This window comes from Felis catus, chromosome B4, assembly GCF_018350175.1.
Source record: "Felis catus isolate Fca126 chromosome B4, F.catus_Fca126_mat1.0, whole genome shotgun sequence".
In the NCBI taxonomy this organism is placed as follows: Eukaryota; Metazoa; Chordata; class Mammalia; order Carnivora; family Felidae; genus Felis; species Felis catus.
In genome coordinates, this window is record NC_058374.1 from 59,075,527 (window position 1) to 59,098,187 (window position 22,661).

General features: G+C 36.5%; 1 protein-coding gene and 1 long non-coding RNA gene across 23 annotated transcripts in view; one reads left to right on the forward strand and one right to left on the reverse strand.

Annotated features, from left to right (window-relative positions):
• LMNTD1 (lamin tail domain containing 1) overlaps positions 1-22,661 on the reverse strand; it is a 533,991-nt gene that overhangs the window by 354,911 nt on the left and 156,419 nt on the right. The window lies entirely within an intron of this gene.
• LOC109501499 lies at positions 10,277-19,035 on the forward strand. 2 transcript variants are annotated; one of them, XR_006600590.1, is made up of 4 exons: positions 10,277-10,627; positions 12,310-12,416; positions 14,210-14,277; positions 18,877-19,035. It is a non-coding gene; the product is annotated as an uncharacterized LOC109501499 (long non-coding RNA). The 2 variants fall into 2 exon arrangements; XR_006600589.1 differs by lacking the exon at positions 10,277-10,627 and adding an exon at positions 11,212-11,577.

Here is a 22,661-nt window from a genome sequence, read left to right on the forward strand (position 1 = left end):
GCTAACATATAGTGTATACAGTGTGCTCTTGGTTTCAGGGTACATTCCCTCGATTCATCACTCCCATACAATACCCAGTGCCCATCCCAAGAAGTGCCCTCCTCAGTGCCCATCACCCATTTTCCTCTCTCCCTTCGCCCCACCCCCCACCCCTAATCAATCCTCAGTTTGTTCTCTGTATTTAAGAGTCTCTTATGGGTTTGCCTCCCTCTCTGTTTGAAACTACTTTTTCCCCTTCCCTTCTCCCATGGTCTTCTGTTAAGTTTCTCAAGTTCCACATATGAGTGAAAACATGATATCTGTCTTTCTCTGACTGACTTATTTCACTTATACAGGCTTTGTTTTAAATCTAATTTGTCTGATACAAGTTTTGCTACTCCAGCTCTCTTTTGACATACATTTGTATGATAAATTTTTCTCAACCTTGTCACTCTCAATCTGTAGGTGTCTTCAGGTCTACAATGAGTCTTTTGTAGGCAGCATATAGGTAAGAATTGTTTTTTTTTATCCATTCTGACATCCTATATCTTTTGATTAGAGGAGTGTTTAGTTAATTTACATTCAAAATAATTATTGATAGATATCTAATTATTCCCATTTTATTATGTGTTTTGTCATTGTTTTTGGAGATCTTCTCAGAGCCTGTCTTGTCTTTGTCACTTTTGGTCTGTCCTTTACACTGAACAAGATCCCTTTAATATTTCTTGCATGGCTGATTTTGTGGTCACAAACACCTTTAGTTTTAGTTTTTCTGAGGAACTCTTTATGTCTCCTTCTATTCTGAACGATAGCCTTGCTGGATAGAGTATTCTTGGCTGCAGATTTTTCCCCGTTCACCACTGAATATATCATCCCACTCCCTTCTGCCTTGACAAGTTGCTATTGAGAAATCTCCAGCTAGCCTTATGGATTTTCCCTTGTAAGTTAAGGACTTCTTTTGTCTTTCTGCTTTTAAGATTTTTTTTGTCACTATATTTTGCAAATTTAATTACAATGTGTTGGTGTTGGTCTGCTTTTGTTGATTTTGATGGGAGTTCTCTGCGCCTCCTGGATCTGGATGTCTGTTTTCTTCTCCAGATTAAGTTTTCTACTATTATTTCTTGAAATAAATATTCTGCCTCTTTTTCTCTTCTTCTTCTAGAACTCCTATAATACGAGTGTTATTACATTTGAAGGAGTCACCAAGTTCCCTAATTCTATTCTCCCTAAGTCTTTCTTTTCTCTCTTTATCTTCATTATTTTCCATAATTTTGTCTTATAGGTCACTAATTTGTTCCTCTGATTTTTCCACTTTGCTTTTCATTGCATCAAGCCTATTTCCAATCTCATTTATTGTATTCTTCAACTATGATTCTTTTTTAACTCTTTTACTTCTGTGATAAAACTCTCACTGATGTCTTCCATTCTTTTCTGAAGCCTAATGAGTACCCTTATGATCGTTGCTTTAAATTCTCTGTTAGGCATGTTACTGATATCTGTTTGCTTAGATCTCTAGCCATGGCCTTATCTTGTTATTTCCTTTGGAATCTTTCATTTGGGAGAAAAATCTGAATCTTGGAATTTTGTCTAAGTCTCTGCCTTATTCTATATGTTAGACAAGCCAGTTATGTCTCCTGCTCCTGAGTGGAATGGCCTTATGAAGACGAGGTCATGTAGTGCCCAGGGGCTGGCACTTCAGCGAGTGTCTCTGGTGCTAGTGCTGCATGCACTCTGCTGTTGTGTTTTGGCAGCTTTATCCATCAGGCCAGTGGTCTGCAGAAGCTCTTCTTGCCTGCTGGTGGCAGTATTTTGTCCCTGGCCTGTATGGTGCACTTTAACTAGGTGCTCTGGTGATTTGATAGTTACCTTGTGTCCATGGGACAAGATGAGCCTAGGGTCCTCCTACTCTGTGGTCATCTTCCTCCTTTCTCTTTGCACCTCCAGGATTTGTACCCATTTTAAATTTACATAAATTTCTTAAATATCATATCTTCTTTTTCTGAAAACATTTCATAATGTTACTTTTTTTTTATTTTAGCCCACAAACTCTTTCAAGTATTTGTTATCTTTCACATGCCAAGCACTGTATTAAAAGTTGAGGAAACCCTCTATCTAGTTAGTTACAGCCTAAAAACATAAACCCTGAGGAATCTATTTAAGTTTTTTCTATCTCTTTGCTCAGATCACCAAAATATGGCCATGTCATGGCTCTCAAATGCTTATAGAGCCAAGGAAATACCATAAATGAATTTGAAGCTAAGACATTTTATTTGCACACTAATCAAAAAGGCACATTCTTCACTTCCACAAAGAACCTTGCTCTCTCCTATTTTTTTAAACACAAAGTCCTCTCATATTTTGTTTTCCCATTTCTGATAGAGTAAAATGTTTCTTTCTTCTTAAATTTACCACAAGAAAATAAAACCACAAACACAATGATCAATGTCAACAAACCTTTGGCCACAATATTACCAATTTATCAAGGAATGCCAGGATGGGGTCACACTTGAAAGCCCAGGTCCATCTAGAAGAAGCACTTCCTGTTCACTATGTAGGAATGCAGCGCCAGTACTGCCTAGTATCCCAAATTTTCAAGGGAAAGCTAACATGCAGATTTTTATTTGAGAAATCATTTACTTGAAAATTTTGGCAACCAATCCAAAAATTATAAGAACTCAACATGTGTCATCACTATGGAGGACAAACAACACAGAGTTAGGGCCAGATGCAGCCTGGAGGCTGTCAGGACTAGTTGATCTCTTTATTTTTTTTCTTACTCAAGCAGTTCTATGAGTTTCATTAGAAAACCCTGAGATTGGGATCATAATGGCATGAATCCAATTAAAATCACATCTACAACTCCCAGAGAGAGTCTCAATTTTACCTGTCCATGAAAACAAAACAAAACAACAACAAAAAATCATCCTAAGAGAAGTTATTCATTACGTTTAATAAAGTAGCTGGTAACGAGAAGCCTTGGAGAAGATCATTAACTTCTAAATTAGGAAATGTCTATATTTAGGTGCCAGTTATAACTCTCTTGAGATCTGTGGAATAACAGAGTTTTGATATTTGATGTCACTAATATGGATTGAAAGTTGTATAAGTTTTCTGAAATGGAAAAATCACTTTGATATTTTATTGATCAAAATTTTACATCATCAGCATCCAGAGAATCCCATGTCAGAAAGTGCAAAGCAAGGCAGATTATGTGATTTAGTACCATGGATTCAGTAGACACATGGTTTCCATTGTGATATGCACCCACTATATCAGCTTAAGGCATCTCAAGTTAATGGTACCTAAAAATAGTTTCAGAGAACATGAATTGACATCTTGGCATGCCATTTATTAGTCATGTGTCCTTGGACATGTTACTGAAATTCTTTGGGCTCTTTTTTAACCTGAAGAATAGGAATTTTGTGATAATTAATCAAAATATTATATGCAAAAGGCTGAAATAAATTAGGTACATTCAGTAAATATTCATTGAATTAATACTGGCTTTGGTTAGAAGATTCTAGAATATCTAGGACAGGGTTTCTCATGAGAATATCCTAACAAATTAGGGAATTACAACAGTAGTGGGGAAAGATGGAAATTAGAGTGTGCACACAGGAAATTACACATAGCCCAAATCTTATCTCTACAACAGTCAGACTGTCAAAGTCTGAACTAACTCTTAGATGGATTTAGACATACGAATTTATACCCTAATAACAAAAGACACTGAGAAAATCCAAAGATGCTTTTCACATTTTTTGAAACAAATTCCTTTATTATTTGTGCAGTTTACTGTATCTCAGATCATTACTAAATTCTGACTGAAAAACAGCCCACTTTATTCTATTACGTTACCAGGGCAGGAATTAAAGCAGAATTGATACAACTAAGGAGAATCAGGGCTGGAAATTCATGCTATCCAAGCTCAGAATGTGCCAAGAATTCAATTTAGTTTATAAAAATGTCAGAGACTGTCTGTCACAGCTGCTCTGACCTCATGAGACCTTTCTGTCCATGACTCCATGAAATCACCCCAGGTGGCCAGTTTCTAGGCCATCACAATTCTTTAAATAATAGCTAAAACAAGATACAAGAGCATTTATCAAGACTAGAATTGAAGGTTAGAAGAAAACTTTTAGCTGGTAGATAGATACTTGTAACTTTTTGATTGGTTGTGGGGAGAGTGGTTCCTTTTTAAATAAACAATAATTTAGAACTTCTGATATTCTGAGTTAGTGTTAATACTTGGGACTTATGTGGGTTTTGGACTTTGGGTAAGTCCCCTTCCAGTACTGTATGTTGTTCTTCTAAGACTTGCATCTAACCTTTGGCCCATTTTGCAATCTCTCCTGCCTAAAAGATGGCATAGAGATTGCCTGAGATATAGACTAACAGCTGTGTTTTTTCTGGCAATTCAAACACTTTGAATATAGGTCTTGGCATGTGAAATGCTAGCCTGAAAACTTCGCACTGAAGCTCCCTGAGAATTTATCAATTTGTGTTTAGGGACTTTTCAAATGGAAAAATGAAGTTATTCATGTTTTCACAGGCAGCTCCAAATTCCAAATTGTGTCAAGGGTAAAATGTTTCTGTGTTTGAAAGGCCAAGGCAGACTTACATAACCCAGAAGAGGACAATATAATGCTACCCCAGGAGCAAATTATAAGGCTTTAAAAATTTGATATTGTATAATTTTATGTAATAGGAAGTGGTTCTTTCTCACCCCTTAGGGGAATTGAATTTGGTTTTCATAATAAACCTGTAAGGCCCAAAGAATTAGAAATTCAAATATTTATCATAAATAAAGGAGGTTTTGTTTTATATTTTGCACATTTAGGAAACTGAGGAGTTTTGCCAGTGACATGCTCTATGGGTTTTTCCGTGTTGCTACTGGTAATTGTGATCTGTGTACTTTTTCTTTTCTTTTTTAAAACAGTTGGCACTTCAGAGCCTTTGTGAAGCCTGATTACCACATAGGTTCACAGAATTCATTAGTCAGATATTTTTCTGAGCTAGGTTCTTCTTATTAGTCCATCTTTCACTCATATTTTAGGCTATGAAATAGGACGTGGGTTACATAATATTAAAACCCAGAAAAATGTAGGGTACATTGTAATTGTTGAGAAGTTGAGAAGTATGTGGAAGGTTTTCTTTTTGCGGTAAGGGTTTATATACTTGAATTGGTATAAAAATAAAAGTTTCTACAAAGACAACAAGCTGGCTAAACCAGCAACAGCAAAGAAACCAATACCAAGTCCTTGGTTGGTTTGGAACCAAGGGATTCAAGGGATTAAAACCAAGGGATTCAAGAGCTAAATTCTGGAAAAGGAATTGAGAGGAGATAAAAGTATGGATCTACAGGAAGGAGGGATGCATCATATCACTGAGAGAATATCCTGGCTTAGGGTTTTTTACTTCCAGAGCCCATGGTTTTTAAAATTTTTTTTTCAACGTTTTTATTTATTTTTGGGACAGAGAGAGACAGAGCATGAACGGGGGAGGGGCAGAGAGAGAGGGAGGCGCAGAATCGGAAACAGGCTCCAGGCTCCGAGCCATCAGCCCAGAGCCTGACGTGGGGCTCGAACTCACGGACCGTGAGATCGTGACCTGGCTGAAGTCAGACGCTTAACCGACTGCACCACCCAGGTGCCCTGTAGAGCCCATGGTTTGTCTACAATCCTGTGTTGCATTTTGCCTGCAACTATTCCCATTTGGGAAAATCCTGCAACTGATTTCAAACTATAAATATATACATTGGAATATTTGCAAGCAATGAGCTTAGTGAGGAAGGATAGTGTGTTAAAAAAAAAAACACTATTCACCTTTAAGGGAAATTGATATGACAGCTATTCTTATAGATTGTTTGTGTCAAAATTTTTTGAAAGCAAATGTTTCTAAAAGAAACTCTGATACACACCCTAAACCACCACAGTGAAAACACAAGATGTTTGAAGAAAGAATTTAAGAAGAAAATATTAAAGAACTTGGAACTCAAAATGTCCCAGAAGTTTCTTTCATCTACAACAGAATAAAAGAGTGAAAACTGTGTAATCAAATACTTTGTTTTAAGGGTGGGACAAACTATTTTTTTAAAGGTTACAAAAGCCAATCCAAACTTTTATTCAAACTGATGTTATTTGTTGTGATTTGCTTGGCTTTATAGTGAGCACAGGTAGAGAAAATGTTCTCCACAGAGCCTGAAGATGGAAAATAGTGTGGTCATCCCATTTCCCTTTAGAAGGGCATAACACTATTCTATTAATTCTTACAAGCACTTAAAATTTGATGTAACAGATTAATAGATATCAACCTTGGAAACTTATATGTATTGAACAAACAGAAAGCATTAGCACAGCATTGCCTAAGATGATTATGCTTATCATCCACTTTCTTGTTTCTTCACCTAAAATAACATAGAAGCCCCATTTATATTTTCTCCTTATAGTGTTTGAATTAGAGAATATTTTTCCATGTTACAATTTCCCACAGTTCTTTCTCAATTTGGTTTTCTTGGCAAATGAGAAGAAAAACAAAGAAATCATTAATATATATATTAATATATATAAATATATTATTAATATATAATATTAATATATAAATATATTAATAATAAAATATTATTAATATATAATAATATATATATTCTGTAGCAATTTAAGGATTTGAAGTAAATAAGTTTAATTAATTTATGTGTTTGAAAGTTCAATATAGTTCATATTAGTCTGCAAATATCTGGATGGTTATAAATTTCAGAACGCCTATATCTTTTACTTTCACCTGATTTTTTATTTCACTATATATTATTTATTTTCACTCATTGAGATAAGAACTTAATTTATACTCAAGAAGTAACATTCATTTATTTCACAAACATTTATTAAACATCCAACATATGCCAGGCAATAACTAAACACTAGGATATGGTAGTAATATCTGGAATCTCTGCCCTCACTAAATCTATAATGATCCATCATAGAACATAGACAAACAAGAAATAAAATAACGAGTGCTATATTATAATGACAGAAGTGCTTATAGGAGAGTTTGTGTCATGAAGCATCTATCTTTGTTTAGGTGGGATCAGGAAAAGCATATAGAAGGTACATTTGACAATTATCTCCTTTCTAGTATCTAAAATTTGTTTGTTTCCATGTTTACTGTCTCTCTGTTCCCAATACTATGTCAACTTCTTTTTTTTAATTTTTTTAATGTTTTTTATTTATTTTTGAGAGAGGGAAAGCGAGAGAGAGCGAGCGAGCACGAGTGGGGGAGGGGCCAAGAGACAGGGAAACATGGAATCTGAAACAAGCTCCAGGCTCTGAGCTGTCAGCACAAAGCCTGTCCCAGGGCTTGAACTCTTGAACCCTGAGGTCATGACCTGAGCTGAAGTTGGACGCTTAACAGAGTGAGCCACCCAGGCGCCCCAGTATACTATGTCAACTTCTTAAGGACAGTGACTATTTTGTTAATTCTCTTTCTCCAGAGCCTAAAAACAAGGTCTGGTACACAATATGGGCTGTATAAATATTTGCTGACTAAATGGCTGGTAAGAAATGACACTGAGAAGGTAGATGATGGCCTACCTTCTGAAGTTAGGCTGAGATGATCAAACCATTTCTAAACCAGTGGAAAGCTTGGAATGGTTTTCAGCAGGAGAGTGGCATGACCTGATATATACTACCACACTAGCTCCTTGGAGAAAATGGACTGGGCAGAAAAAAGTTGAAGAACTTCAGTGAGAGAGCTATGCCCAAGTGTGAGTCAAAATTGATGGTGGCCTAAAGTTCATGATGGCAATGGGGATGGAGAGAAGTGAAAAGATTCAGGAGACATTTAGGAAGTACAATCAACGGTAATTGGATGTGGGGCAGGGCAGATGGAGATTACTAGATCTGAATTACTGGAGATAGTCGAATGTTAATATTCACTAAGACACGAAGCACTGGAGCAAGAAGCTTTCTTGGGGAATATGAAGAATTCAGTTTTGAGCATGAGTACCTTGAGGTGCCTAAATGATATCCAAGTAAAAATATACAATAGATAATCAAGTACATGAGTACAAAGAAAAGAAAGGTTTCTGGACTGGAGATAGAAGTTGAACTCCCAAACTTGTTAAGAAGTTACAATCAAAACAGCACACTTTTTCTTTCCATTTTCATGACACTTGGCATGCCACACTTGCTAAGCATTAGCTGCTGCTGATGACAACTTCCTGGTGTCAGACTAGTCTTCAAGTTGAAGTGCCGAACTGAACTGACAGGGGCCTGGCCTAGTGCAATTTCCAAATTGCTTGGCAGCTGAAAGAGGTGAAAAACTCATTACCAAGCCATCTGTCCTGAGGTTCTGTCCTGATTTCTAGGCCAGAGAAATTTGAATAATTCTGAGAAAATTTAAATAGCTCACATATAAGTAAATTCATTCACTATCAGCTCTACATCCTAGTTTCTTGAGCTTTAATAAAAACCTCAGAAAGTCGATCAAGATGGCAGTATTACCAAGTTGATACCCTAGAGGTAGCCTTCATTTCAGAAGAACACATAATTTAACAGAGGATCAGAGGTCTTTCCATTAAGTATACAACATTTTTGTTACTAATGTTTTTTTCCTCTGATTGCTATGCTTCTAGTCCTATATTAAGGTATTCCTGTACAATAAAGTTAAAAGACAGGTAGCAATGAAATTAATGTAATGATCAATTTGAACCTCTTGGGGCAACCCGGGTGGCTCAATCGGTCAAGCATCTGACTCTTGATTTCAGCTCAGGTGGCGGATCTCACATTCCCACATTGAAGCCCCACATCAAGCTCTGTGCTGACAGTGTGGAGCCTGCTTGGGATTCTCTCTCCTCTCTCTTTGTCCTTCCACTCTCCCTCTCTCTCCTTCTCTCTCTCTGTCTCTCTCAAAATAAATAAACAACAACAACAAAAATGAACCTCTTGCTTGTTGTAGAGAAACTTTTCTGGATTCAGCTTTCCTCCTCTACTTCCCTCTAGTCCTTTCTTCTGCATTTTTTCCCTCATTTCTTCCTCATTTTCTTTCTTCTTTCTCCCTCCATTTCTTTCTTTCTTTGTATAATGAAAGAGCATGAGATTTTCAATCAGATAGACATGGGTTTGAATCAGATCTCAACTTTAGTTACATGCTCTAGGAGTGTTTTCTAAATTTTAAATAATAATAATATAATAATAATAATAATAATGATAATTTGAAATACCACAGGGTTACTATAAGGGTTAGATGAGAAAATATACATAAAATCCACTGCATAAAGATGGCTCACAGCATGTATTCCATAAATATAGTTTGTATTCTCTTTCCATTTCCATTTTCCTCCACTAAGAAGGCTACTGAACCTCAGCATAATGAAACCTATTAAGCATGGTTAAATTCGTTCAGTGAGTGATGGAAGAAAAGGCTGGATGAATATGGTTTCATAAGTGAATGAAAATAGACAGTAAGTGACTTAGCCATTCTTTCAAAAAGTAGACAGAGGTAAAGGGATATAGAACAATGGAGCAACACTATGAAAGAGAACTTGAATCAAGGAAAAATTTTTGTTGTTGGTGGTTGGTTGGGTTTTTTTAGGATAGGAGGCTTGACCATGCCCATAATAAGGGGAGGTGGGGGCTGATTGAGAGGGGGAATATAAAAATCAGAGGGATCAATAACAGAGAAAATACCCTAAGGGAATAGAATATAATAGCAGCACTGATAAAAGTTACTGTAGCTATAAAAATAATTTTTATAAATTTTATGAATTTCCAAATGAACACAAATTCTTTTTGGACAGTACAAGCAGGGCCTTTGGGGACCTGGGCTCACTATGACCTAGAACTTCAATAGGCCGATATTATTAGCCAACAGGACCAAAGGGTTCAGTGTTCAGGGCTGAGGAGTATTATAAGAGCCCCCTATATGCAGCTGCCTTTTCCTAATGCCTAAAATGGCAATTACTCATTATATGTCAAGTGGTTAAGACATATATAGCTTAAAGAGCCTCTCTGTGGGAAATACAGACATGAGCTTGAGTGTGAACTCTATAACATTTATATAATCTTGGGAAAGTTTTAAAATGTCTCTGAGCCTTAGTTTCTTTAAAGTAAAAGTAATGACTGCCACATAATAGAATTGGAGACAATGTATATCAGGTAATTAATAGTGATTAGCACAAGAAACAATTTTCAGTGTTAGAGTACTGCAATTTTCTTATTTGCTTATTATTGAATAATTTTTTGTTTTCTTTTCATAAAACATTGAACACATCTAACATAATGGGCTTTCAGAGATTTTAGCTGATATCACCGTCTCTGGTGTTATTCTAGGATGGTCAAATGAGGAGACTGTTCCAGGATTCTGAATGTGGTCTGAGCCAATACAGCTGTGACATTCCCCCAAAGAAACTCAGGTCTTTTGTGCCATAGATATATGTGACCCAAACCTTACCCATACTATCCAGGTGCAACAAAAGAAAAGAAGGAAATTTTTCATTAAAAGTTTTAAATGCTGAAGACATTATCCTCAGGAACTTTAACCGAGACTTTGACATCTATTCACCTATTTTCTCCAGATTTATATCAAAATGATTCTTTACCAATGTGATGGCAACCATGACACCAATAAAAGTGCAAAAAATGGAAATTCCAAGGTAAAAAGAATGTCTCATTCTACTATTTCATTTGTGGACATTACTATTGTTATTATCATAATTTAATAAGCATTGTATTTAGCCAGTAGTTTTGACTAAACCAATCCATTAAGAATACATTTTTTTCAATATATGAAATTTATTGTCAAATTGGTTTCCATACAACACCCAGTGCTCATCCCAAAAGGTGCCCTCCTCAATACCCATCACCCACCCTCCCCTCCCTCCCACCCCCCATCAATCCTCAGTTTGAAGAATACATTTTTTAATGTAACAAACTCAGAATGTTGAGACATAATTTATAAATAATCCAGTTTTTGTATTGTCTTTCCTTAATCCTGAGTTCATATTTCACCTAGAAAAGGCATAATCTGACATTAGGCCTCATCTATTTCATAATTAAATTGAATAGTGAAGAATATTTGGAAATGCTTAAAGTAATAGGGCACTGTGTGGGGGGAGGTGGGGGTGGGTGTGTAGGCTAGGAAAGACCAAATAGAATAATTTTTTGATACAGTAACGAAATGCTTCTCAAACTTTCATAGACATAGAAGTCAGCTAGAGATCTTGTTAAAATGCAGATTCTGATTCAGTAGGCCTAGAATGGGATCTGAGGTTTTGCACTTCTAACAAACTTCCAGGTACCAAGGATGCTATTGTTCCCCCACCACGCTCTGAATAATGAGGAAGAATCTAGAACCTAGTAATGAGTAGGGAGGGACAATGGCATGTGCCTTTACCTCAGCATCACAGAAAAACATCTGAAAACTCAACCAGAAGCCACCTGCCATCTGGAATCTCTTATCTTTTAACATAACAGCTCTCTGACATTCTGATGCCAATAACTGACTTACACCCAACCACAGGCAGAAGTCATAACCTCTGGAAATATTTCTTTGTCTGGAACCCTGATGGATATTGGTCAAATAGTCAGAGAAGGAACAATACAGGTGACATTATCTCCTGAGGTGATAAAAGCAAAAGGTGACATTATTTCCTGAGGTGCAAAAGCAAGACCTGGAACCTAATCAACTGCCTTTATCAGAATATGCCATTCCATACACCTAAAATTCATATGTTATATGTCAATCATATTTCAGTGAGAAAAAAAAATAATTGGGCCATCCTTCACATACTCCAATGGTGAATCACAAGGTAGATCCTTTGGGGAAGTTATAACAAATCTTTCTATTAAGATTTTTTTTTTTATGGTGGGCCTATCAGTATGGAGTGGTTCTTCTCCATCTTCCTCCAATATAAAACAAATTCAGGTTCACATTCAATTTCAATAGATTTTAATTCTTTACTAAGCAATTTTATTTTAGAAGGGAGCACATGAGAAAAATACTTGAATATATGAAAACCTTAAAGAGAGGTATGCCCTAATTACTTTTAGAATTATTTGCTTCACTGAACACAAGAATTAGAGTGGAAATCAATGCTCTGGTGGTGTATCTCTTTTCAAGGGTGTCTATTTTCATTAGAATATTTTTGTTCTAAAATCATTCACCTTCTTTAGGCAATGAAAGCAGGCTAGTTGTACTCATTCACTTCCAACTGTGGTCAGAGGTAGTACACATTCTCTAATGAACTCAGGAAAGATAGTCAAAGGTGTACTGTGCTTGAAGATGTGTACTCAGCAGTGAGCTATCACACATACTTAAGCATTTTATCTTTAACAGCCAAAGAGAATGCCAGAAGACTCATTTCCTGACTAGACAATAACCATCCTGTCCTAAGCTTAGCCGAGTACACAGCGTATCATTTCAATTGTTGCATGAGTGATGGCGTAAGTATGACAGCTGACATTGTCACTAAATTTTTATTCTTGGAAACAAGGCAGTCTATAACCTCAGAGAGGAAGATTTTGCTAGCTAGGTGTTTATATCTATACTTGCCACCTGGGGAGAATAATAGCTTTATTTTAGAACATGTTGTATAAGTAGAAATATATGCTAAATTTTACAAAGGAGTACCAGATGCTTTTGGTTGTTGTTTTTTTTTCAGTCATTTCAGTTTTGTTTTCTGAGTATCTTAATGTAAAATTACTCTGAAAAGAGTTTTGCAAATTTATCTGTGCCCATCCTCTGGGCTAAAGAGTTATTGAAATTGCTTCAGAAATGGAAACCCTGATTTATATTTCACAGGTATTTTTGAAAGCACAGCAGCACAGTGGGACCTATGTTCACTTGTCTTTGTTCCCCTGATAAGCAGGAAAGCATCCTAGAGGAGAGACAGGCACAGGCTGTCACTGAGAAGCTAAGGTTCATGTTCCCTGTGAGAGCCATTCCTGTCACTAACATGATGTTTTACTTAAACTACCCAGACAAAAATAGATCTTCATTTGAGCTGGGAAACAGTGGGAAGGAAAAGTATAGAACTACAAGTTTAAATATTTCAGCTCTGTCTGTGAAAATGACTCCCTGTTTGTCTGTAACCTTGATCAGATTAGTTCACTTTAGCTGCCACGAATTGATCCACCACCTTTCCTGTCAATCAAGTGAACCACTTTTTTTAAAATGATAATGAACACAGTCAAAGAAAATGCAGCAAATTAACTTGAAGCTGACATGATCAGTTTGGACCACCACTGATGACATTTTGATAGGAAACAAAATATTGAATTAAAAGTACATTTGCCTTTTTTTTTTAAATAAGAGGTAAATTTCAAAACAAATAACCAATTTTAATTAATAATGATTTACTATATGCATTAACTTTTTCTAGGATATTGCTATTAAAATAAAAGCCACAATGTGACAATTACCTTTTCTTCATTAGTCTCCAATTGTTTTATAGGGATTGCTATCTTTTCCAACCAGATTATAAACACTTTAAGGGCAGCAATAAAGCATTTTTCATGCATGATTTAGGGCTCTATCACGAGATCTCTGTGTTGGCTCAGAGATGAGCTCAACATGAATAGAGAGTTGGGAAAGGATTCCAGGCTAGACTCTAAGAAGTCCTCCATTTGCCTTAAGGGAATAAAATGTCCTCTGTGTCATCAACTTCCTAATTACGCTATTCCTTTGTGCCACTGCTGGGTTAAACTAGAAGTATAATGGGGATTTGGAGGCAGAGGGAGAAGGCTAGGACATGTCATACCCTTTGCTCACCTTATGGTTGTGGCCCTCATGCTACTGTACCAACTCATTTGTCCTACTGCTCCTGATAATTGATTAGTGTAAGTTTTACCTTTCCTGGAATTTAAATTTCTATTCCTTTATTTTAATAGAACTGAAGTACCTCTATGCAGCAATTTTTGGTATGGCAATTTATTTTGTAATTATACTTCCACCAATAATTACCATTTATTGAGCATGCGTTAAATGATGAGTACTCTAAGTAGTTTATCCAATTAAATCTACTCAAAAACCTTATGAGGTAGCTATTGTTAGTCCCAAAGTAGAGAGAATGAAGTTGAAGCCTAGAAATCGTATAAAACCTCACACATCTGAAAAGTGAAGGAGGGAGTATTTGAAACTGGGTCTGTTTGAATACAAAGGCATGCTGTTAATGTGAGAGCCTTGAACGTTTTTAACTTCTTCTCATCTTAGAAAATAAAGCATCTCTATGTTTTAGGTTCTTTGGCTACTGAACAAATGCTGCACAGTGGGATAAGGAAATGGATGGAGCAATCATTTGTTCAGGTACAATTAAAACACTACCATAAAAATCCTTAGAGGCAGCTGGTGGCTCAGTCATTTGAGCACTTTACTCTTGATTTCGGCTCAGGTCATGATCTCATGGTTGTGGGATCGAGCCCCACATCCCTCTGTCCCTTCCCTGCTCATGCTTTCTCTCACTCTCAAAAAAAAATTTTTTTTTTTACATTTATTTATTTTTGAGAAACAGAGTGAGACAAAGCGTGAGCGGGGTAGGGGCAGAGAGAGAAGGAGACACAGAATCTGAAGCTGCCTCCAGGCTCTGAGCAAGCAGTCAGCACAGAGCCTGATGTAGGGCTCGAGCCCACAAACTCCAAGATCATGACCTGAGCTGAAGTCGGATGCTCAACCGACTGAGCCATCCAGGCACCACCCCACCCCCAAAAATGTTTAATGATGATTGAGATGAAGTTGAATGCCAAGATGCAGGTGGTCCTTTCAATTGATAGAAAAATGAACTCAACCTTGTTGGATGATAGACCCTGAATAATTTATCAGACAACAAGAGATTCAGAAAACTAAATCATTGTTCTTCCTCATGACTTTGCCCATAATGGAAAGTAAAAGAATGGTTGATGCAGACTCCAAAAGAGGGTGAAAAGATAAGTCACAAATTGGGAGACGTGTAATGCTCATAACTCACAAAAAGAACCTCTGCAAAGTAATTAGGAAAAGACAAGCCAACAGAAAAATGAACAAAAGGCTGGAGCAGGCTCTTCACAGAAGGGTAAACACAAATGGCCAATACAAAGGAAAAGATATACAATCTTATTAGAAATCAGGGAGGTGAAGATAAAAATCACAGTGAACTAGCATGTTACATATACCAGATTGACAAAATTGTTACAAATATGGTGAGAATGAAGTAACTCAAGTAACTCAAATGAACTAACACAAGTCTGGAGGAGGGCAAATAAGTATGACTACTTTGTAAAGCACTTTGACCTTATCTAGAAAGTTATATGCCATAGGGACAATTTTGTCCATGTGTACAGGGAGAAAAAAGGCTCATAACAACACTAGTGTAATAACCAAAAAAAAAAAGAAAGAAAGAAAGAAAAGAAAAAGGGTTAAAAAGGGAAGCAACCCAAATATCAATCAACAGATCAACAATAAGTGGATAGATTATGGTACAGCTGTGTGATAGAATATTATATAATAGTGAAAATAAATACATGTACAGCTACATGTAACAATATGAATGAATTTCAGGAATTAAAGATTAAACAAAAAGCTGTTGCAGAAAAGTACATGAAGTAAAATTCCATTTACAAAGCTCTTTGACATGCAAGATTAAACAATACAGCAAAGGAATGATAATGAAAAATTCAGGCCAGGACAGGGTTGTGCAGAGAAGAGAGGGATGACACATTGGAAAGAATTTCACAAGAAAGTAAAGTTAAAAATAGTGTTTTCTTCTTAACTTTGGTGGTGGGTGTCCAGGTGAACACTGCATAACAATACTTTTTAAAATTCTTTTTTTGTGGTGTTTTTTAAAAAACTGTAATAAAATATATATAACACAAAATGACAATTTTACCAGTTTTGAAGTATACGATTTGGTGGCATTAAGTACATTCCACGTTGGCAATCATCATCCCTAGTGCAAAATAATTATTCTTTTTGTCTAATAATATTTGATTAAAGGAGTTTATAGCAATGCTTGGTGATATCACTTTCATATCATCAGTGAATTTTAGCCAGCTCATGATTGTAATAAAAAAAAAGTCTCTCATTTTCATAAATAACTATAGTAAGAAACTTGTTTTTTCTTGCTGAGAAAAGTACATTGAGTTAGTCTGGGGAAATTAATAGAATATGTAGAGGAAGATTAAGATGCTTGATCTCCTGAAGTAAATAAGTTGCAACATATTCGCAATGAGATCTGAAGGTTCAATGACACCTAGAGTTTATCTACTTGTAGGGTTGATTATAAAACAAATTTTAAATCAGGGAGTTGTTTTATTGCATTCATTATATTTCAGCTCTCTTTCTAATTACTTTATAGCCCAGTAATAAAAAAAAATGACAGTTGCATCTGGACCCTTTCCAAATATTACATAGTTAAAAGTAGCAAGTAACTGTTTTATAATGCTTTCTATCATACCAACTGTTCGGGTGTTCTGTGAAGAGCAAGGATAAAACAGCAGGTATGAAACCTGATGGAGTTATTCCAAATCTTCCATCAACTCACACTTTCGAGTATTATTGATCTCCTCTTTTTCTCCAGTGCTAGGATTTCAGACCCAAGTGTAGCAATTTCTTGCTGCATTTGTTCATTTGTTCCCTGTGCCTGTTGCAGCATGACTTAGTCATTGTTTAAATGCATTTGTAACTCCAGAAAGAGCAGGGGGAAAAAAAAAAGAAGAAGCAGGGCTGTATTAGGCAAGAATTCTGTTTTATAATAAAAGAAGCCATTGAACACCAGAGCTGATTATGAAACAAACCCTATCAAGGTCTGAAAATTTCACCAGAGAATGAAGCATGATGGAAATTTTCAAGTTCTAATTTCTTTTCTGCCTGCAGCAGTTCTTTGTTAAAAGCAGTATATAAACTCATTTTTAAAAAATCTGGCAAGACTTCAAAAAAAGTAGTTTAATCTGCTACATTTTATGACATTTTATAGCCTATTCATGTTTTAACAAGTTCATTCATTTAATAATTATAATGCATTATCTGATACATTTCCCTTTTATAAACTACATTTTTTCTCATGAACTATTGTTTGGTTAATTTTTTAAAAATCACAGTTTCTTTACAGCATAGTTCCATCAATATTCATAATGTGTAATTTTATAATATACTTTTCTGGTTCTGCTTCTTTTTTTTTTAATGTGTACTTATTTTTGAGAGAAAGAGAAAGAGCACAAGTGGGGGAAGGGAAGAGAGAGAGGGAGACACAGAATCCGAAGGAGGCTCTCGGCTCCGAGCTGTCAGCACAGAGCCCAATGTGGAGCTCAAACCCACGAACCGTGAGATCATGACCTGTGTCAGAATCACGCTCCAGGTGCCCCTACTTCTTTAGGATTTTAATTAAAAATAATCACATGGCATTAAGAAGGTGGCATATAGATGATTTGTGAGAAACAACATGGCATAGTAAATTAAAATTGTAAACAATTGCTTCATTGTCCTAATGACTAAGTTTACTGCATTCTGAGAACCAGTGGAATCCATTGGATGACCTACACTAAATTCTGTGTTCTAAATAACAGAAAGAAATGAAACACTAAGTGCACTATCTAAACCTATTATAATTTGTTGGGAGAGTACTCTAACTTAATTTACTAAGTTGACCAAGTTCTACAACATATACTATTTACTCTGTTGTAACTATTCTTTCCACTATTTATTTTGTGTTATGGTGAAGTTTTGACCCATAATTAATGACAATAATTCAAAGAGTACAGAAGTTAACACTTACACAAAGGTGGTGAGGGGGATAAGCAGACCATAAGGTGTTTTCAAAGAAATGACTTAGGAACCAGAAAGTAAAGATCATAAAGCACTTAGTAAGTTTTCAAGGTCCTTTGACCTTCATAAACATCATAGACATAATTGCAAGGTGGAGGACTGACCAGCAGAGAGAGACTTTCCATGTTAATTGTCTGGAAAACATCTCCTTGGGGCTGTCCTCCAAAGAACCCACATAGAAATGACCTTGCCATTTCTGGGAATCCATCCCCAGAACTAAACCCACTTTGCTATAACCAAAAGTTTTCCAGAGACATGGTCTTTTTTGGAAAGTGATTTTAAAAATAAGGCTTTTTATAGGACAACAGTATTCAAGAAACTGGCTGAATCACTCAAGGCACATTATAGAGTGAAGGAATAGATCACATATGGTGAAAACAAAAGAACCAAAGGAGAGAGAGAAATGTTAAGGGAGACAATATGTTAAGAGAGAGAAAATAATTAACTGACTTAAGTTTAAGTCTCATGTCTGACCTGGCACACTTAATGAAAAATGGAAGTCACTCTTCCCAGGGAGTTGAGAGGCTTAGAATGGCAGAAGACATTGGGTAAATTAGTCCATAATTTAGTTATGTTGGTCTTGCTCAACTAATAGTGCCTGGCATGGGTGTGTGTTTATGTGTGGGTGGTGAGTGGTTAGTGAATCCACAAATAGCCCACATTACCCAAGTAAAATCAGGCTCTACACAGGAAGTAAAGGCAACATTGTTTTCCAAATTGTAGGTAAAATCTTACAAAAATTGTACTAGTAGGAAGATTCCACAGTGAGTATACAGCTTACCACTTTTGATGTTAAAACAATAAAAAAAATTCTAAGGTATCATAGCTAAGTTATATGTTTAATCAGAAGACAAAGGAGTTTTCTCATAGCTGCTTGCTCAGGGGAAAACTATGAGAAACCATAAAGGGTTATTTATGGCCTTTTCTCTAAATTTTTAACCTTGATATGTCTTTTTTATGCCCACTTTACATGAAATGTATCCATGGCAATCAATCCAATTGAGTCCTAAAAAAGATACTTTGCTTCCAAAATTTGGACCTGTCTCCAAAAACATTTAATTTTCACATTTTCTACAAACATTCCCCCATTTTCATTTCCATATCTTACAGATTGGGAGAAAAAATACGTGAACTCCTCCATACAAGTCTTTCTTACCTTCACCTTTTCTACACACATGTATGTTCGGGGGAAAGAAAAGTTAGAGACGAAAGAAAAGTTAGAGACGTAAGAAAATCCTCTTTGCAGCAAATAAAACAGTGTTTAACCTCTGTCAATTATTTTACCTGCAGTCTTCAGAAGTTTAAGGGGCGGGGTTATGGGACAAGAGGCAAAGGAAGTGGGAAGGACCCATAAGTGGCACATTCACTCTATCAGCAGTGCCTGGGCTCACTGACCAAACGGGGAACACCACCATCAATAAGATGCAGCCCCACTATCAGGGAGCTGTCATTCTAAAGATAGGAATGCTTACAAATAAACAAGCAGCAATAAAATAATTATAAAATTGGAAATGTTATGAAGAAAAAAATGAGGGATGAAAGGTAACAATGACTGTTGTACGTATTGGTGGTGGAGATCTTCTTTGGACAGCATACTCAAGGTCAAATGAGGACTTGGCCATAGGAAGATGGCGAAGCATTTCCTGGGGAAAAACAACCAACAGTATTGCTCCTGAGGTAGAAAGAGCATGAGGGGCAACAAGGAATTAGGAACCAACACCCACAGTGACCAACTGCACTTCTGCAAAGATTGCTCTGGTTGTCCTACAGAGAATGGCCTGGAGGAGTGAAGAGGAAAAGTGGAGGGGGTTGTTGCAGAAGTCTCAGTAAGAGAAGTGGCCATCGGGACCACACGGGGCCAAGGAGATGGCAAGAAGTGAAAAGATGTGGCTTGCTGATGAAGTGAGTGTGGGGACTCAAGAAAAGAGAAGATTCAACAATGACTCTCAGGTTGCAACCTTGAGCATTTGGGTGGCCAGTGGTGGCATGCACTAATACAAGTAAGATCAGACACTGGGAAACAGATGTGGGGGGAAGGATTGGGTGAGTGAAATGCAGAATTCCATTTAATGCTCTCTTTATGGATTGACTCTGTAGATTTATTCTGTCAGAAGTGGCCATAAGCAGAAATTCACTTAAAAATAACCTCATCGTTGATCCTGTTTGAGCATGAAATATCTGCTTTTATAAAATGAGATTACAAAACTAAATACTGTAATTATTCCTCTCAACCTGGTATAACACCAACCATGTGAGAACTATAATGAGTCTCAATGCACAGCACATTTTGAGCTTCTCAGAGGAAAGTACTGATAATATGTGGAAGGCTCATTAATTTGGTATCCAGAAATGTGTTGTTGGATGCAGTAGTGCTAAAAATAAGAGTAGAGGTCTAAAAATACTAGCACAATTTCCTCCCCCAAAAATGCTTTCCCTAACAGATTAATAAGTGACACTGTTCCTGTTCATGTATCCCGGCCTAGTTTAAGACTCTGTGAGCATTGAAACAAATAATTTGACAAAGCTCACAATTAGAAAGGTATTGCTGCCTTATTTGAAGTAAAGTCCATTATATTTAGAGATGAGATTCTCCCCATTTCCCTTGGACTTCTGTGTTATTAGAGTTCAGACTCCCAGAAGTTACATGTGGATTTACCCAGCTCAAATTCTTGACTAAGGACTAATTATTAATTGTACAAAATTACTCATATAAAGTTGAATATTGCTCTTCATGCCATATCAGTTATTTCACTACATTGCTTTTTCAGTGTTTTGTATCAAATAGTTTATGGAGTACCATGTGTCAGAAACTGTAAGGGGCTGAGGATACAAAGTTAATGTTTTTATAAACTGCCCTTGGGCGCCTGGATGGCTGAGCCAGTTAAGCCTCTGACTTCAGCCCAGGTGATGATCTCACGGTTTGTGACTCTGAGCCCTGCTTGAGCTCTCTGCTGTCAGCACAGAACCCATTTTGGATCTTCTGTCCTTCCGGCTCTCTGCCCCTCCCCCACTTGTGCTCTCTCTCAAAAATAAACGTTGAAAAAAAATAAAGAGTCTCAAATCCCCACTTCTATTTTTTTTTAATAGTAGCAAATATTTATTGAGCACTTAGTGTGTTCCAATAAATGTCTTAAATAGTTTCAGGGAATAACTCAAGAGTCCATTGTTTTGCATACAAATTTTCTCACATTACAAGGAATAGGATGTCCCAGTTTACTTGGGACTGCCTCAGTTTTTTTTTTTTTAATTGAGATGAAATTCACAGAACATAAAATTAAGCATTTTAGATTGTATAATTCAGTGGCATTTAATCACATTCACAATGTTGTACAGTCACAACCTCTATCTAATTTCAAAACATTTTCATCACCCCAAAAGAAATTCCCCAACCCATTAAGCAATCACCCACTATTCCTGCCTCCCCTAGCACCAATTGGTAAGCACCAATATGCCTTCTGTCTTTATAGGTTTACCTATTTCTGACGTTTCACATATATAGAATAATACAAAATGTGTGTCTGGCTTTTGTGTCTGGCTTTTTTGACTTACATAATGTTTTTGAGATTCATCAACATTGTACCATATATCAACACTTCATTCTTTTTTGTGGCTAAATAGTATTCCATTGTAAGAATATAACACATTTGTTTACTAATAATCAGTGGTTAGACATTTGGGTTGTTTCCACCTTTTAGCTATGGTGAATGGTGCATCTACGTACAAGTATTTGAGCACCTGTTTTCAGTTCTTTTGGGTATATACTCGGGAATGGAATTGCAGAATCATATGGCAAGTCCATATTTAACTTTTTGAGAAATGACCCTATTGTTTTCCACAAGGGCTGCACTATTTTACATTGCCAGCAGCAATACACAAGAGTTCCAGTTTGTCCACATCCTTGTTAACACTCATTATTACCCACAATATGTGTGTGTGTGTGTGTGTGTGTGTGTGTGTGTGTGTGTGTGTTGTTATAACCAGCCTACTGGGTGTGAAGTGGCAACTGTTTGTGGGGTTTTTTTTAATTTTTAATGTTTATTTATTTTTGAGAGAGAGAGACAGATTGTGAGTGGGGGAGGGGCAGAGAGAGAGGCAGACACAGAATCTAAAGCAGGCTCCAGGTTCTGAGCAGTCAGTACAGAGCCCGACGCGGGGCTCAAACTCACGAACCATGAGATCATGACCTGAGTCAAAGTTGGATGCTTAACCAACTAAGCCACCCAGGAGTCCCTGTTTGTGGTTTTGAGTTTCATTTCTCTAATGTCTAATGATGGTGCATCTTTTTAGGGGTTAATTGGTCAACTGTCTCTCTGATTTGGAGAAATGTCTACCAGGTACCTTGTACATGTTTTAATAGGGTTGTTTGTCTTCCTGTTGTTGGGTTCTAAGAATATGTTTATATTCTGAATACTAACCCCTTGCCAGATGTATGATTTGCAAATATTTTCTCCCATTGTGTAGGTTGTCACTTCACTTTCTTTGTGATGTCATTTGGTAAACAAAAGTTTTAAGTCTGATGAAGCACAATTTATCTGTTTTTCCTTTTGCTCCTTTTGGTGTCCTATCTAAGAATACACTGCCAAATCCAAGGTTGCAAAGATTTAGGCTTATATTTGCTTCCACAAGTTTTATACTTCTAACTCATATATTGTCATTTATTTTACATTAGTTTTTATATATGGTATAATGTAGAGGTACAACTTCATTATTTTGCATGTGGATATCCAGTTGTCCATTTGCTGAAGAGACTCTTCTTCTGCCACTGAATTGTCTCGGGGCCCTGGACTTAATTATCAATTGGCCTATGCTTGGTGGTAATTTCTTTGACATTGGTTGTAGAAACATTTTTCTAAATATGTCTCCTCAGGCAAAGGAAACAAAAACAAAATTAAACT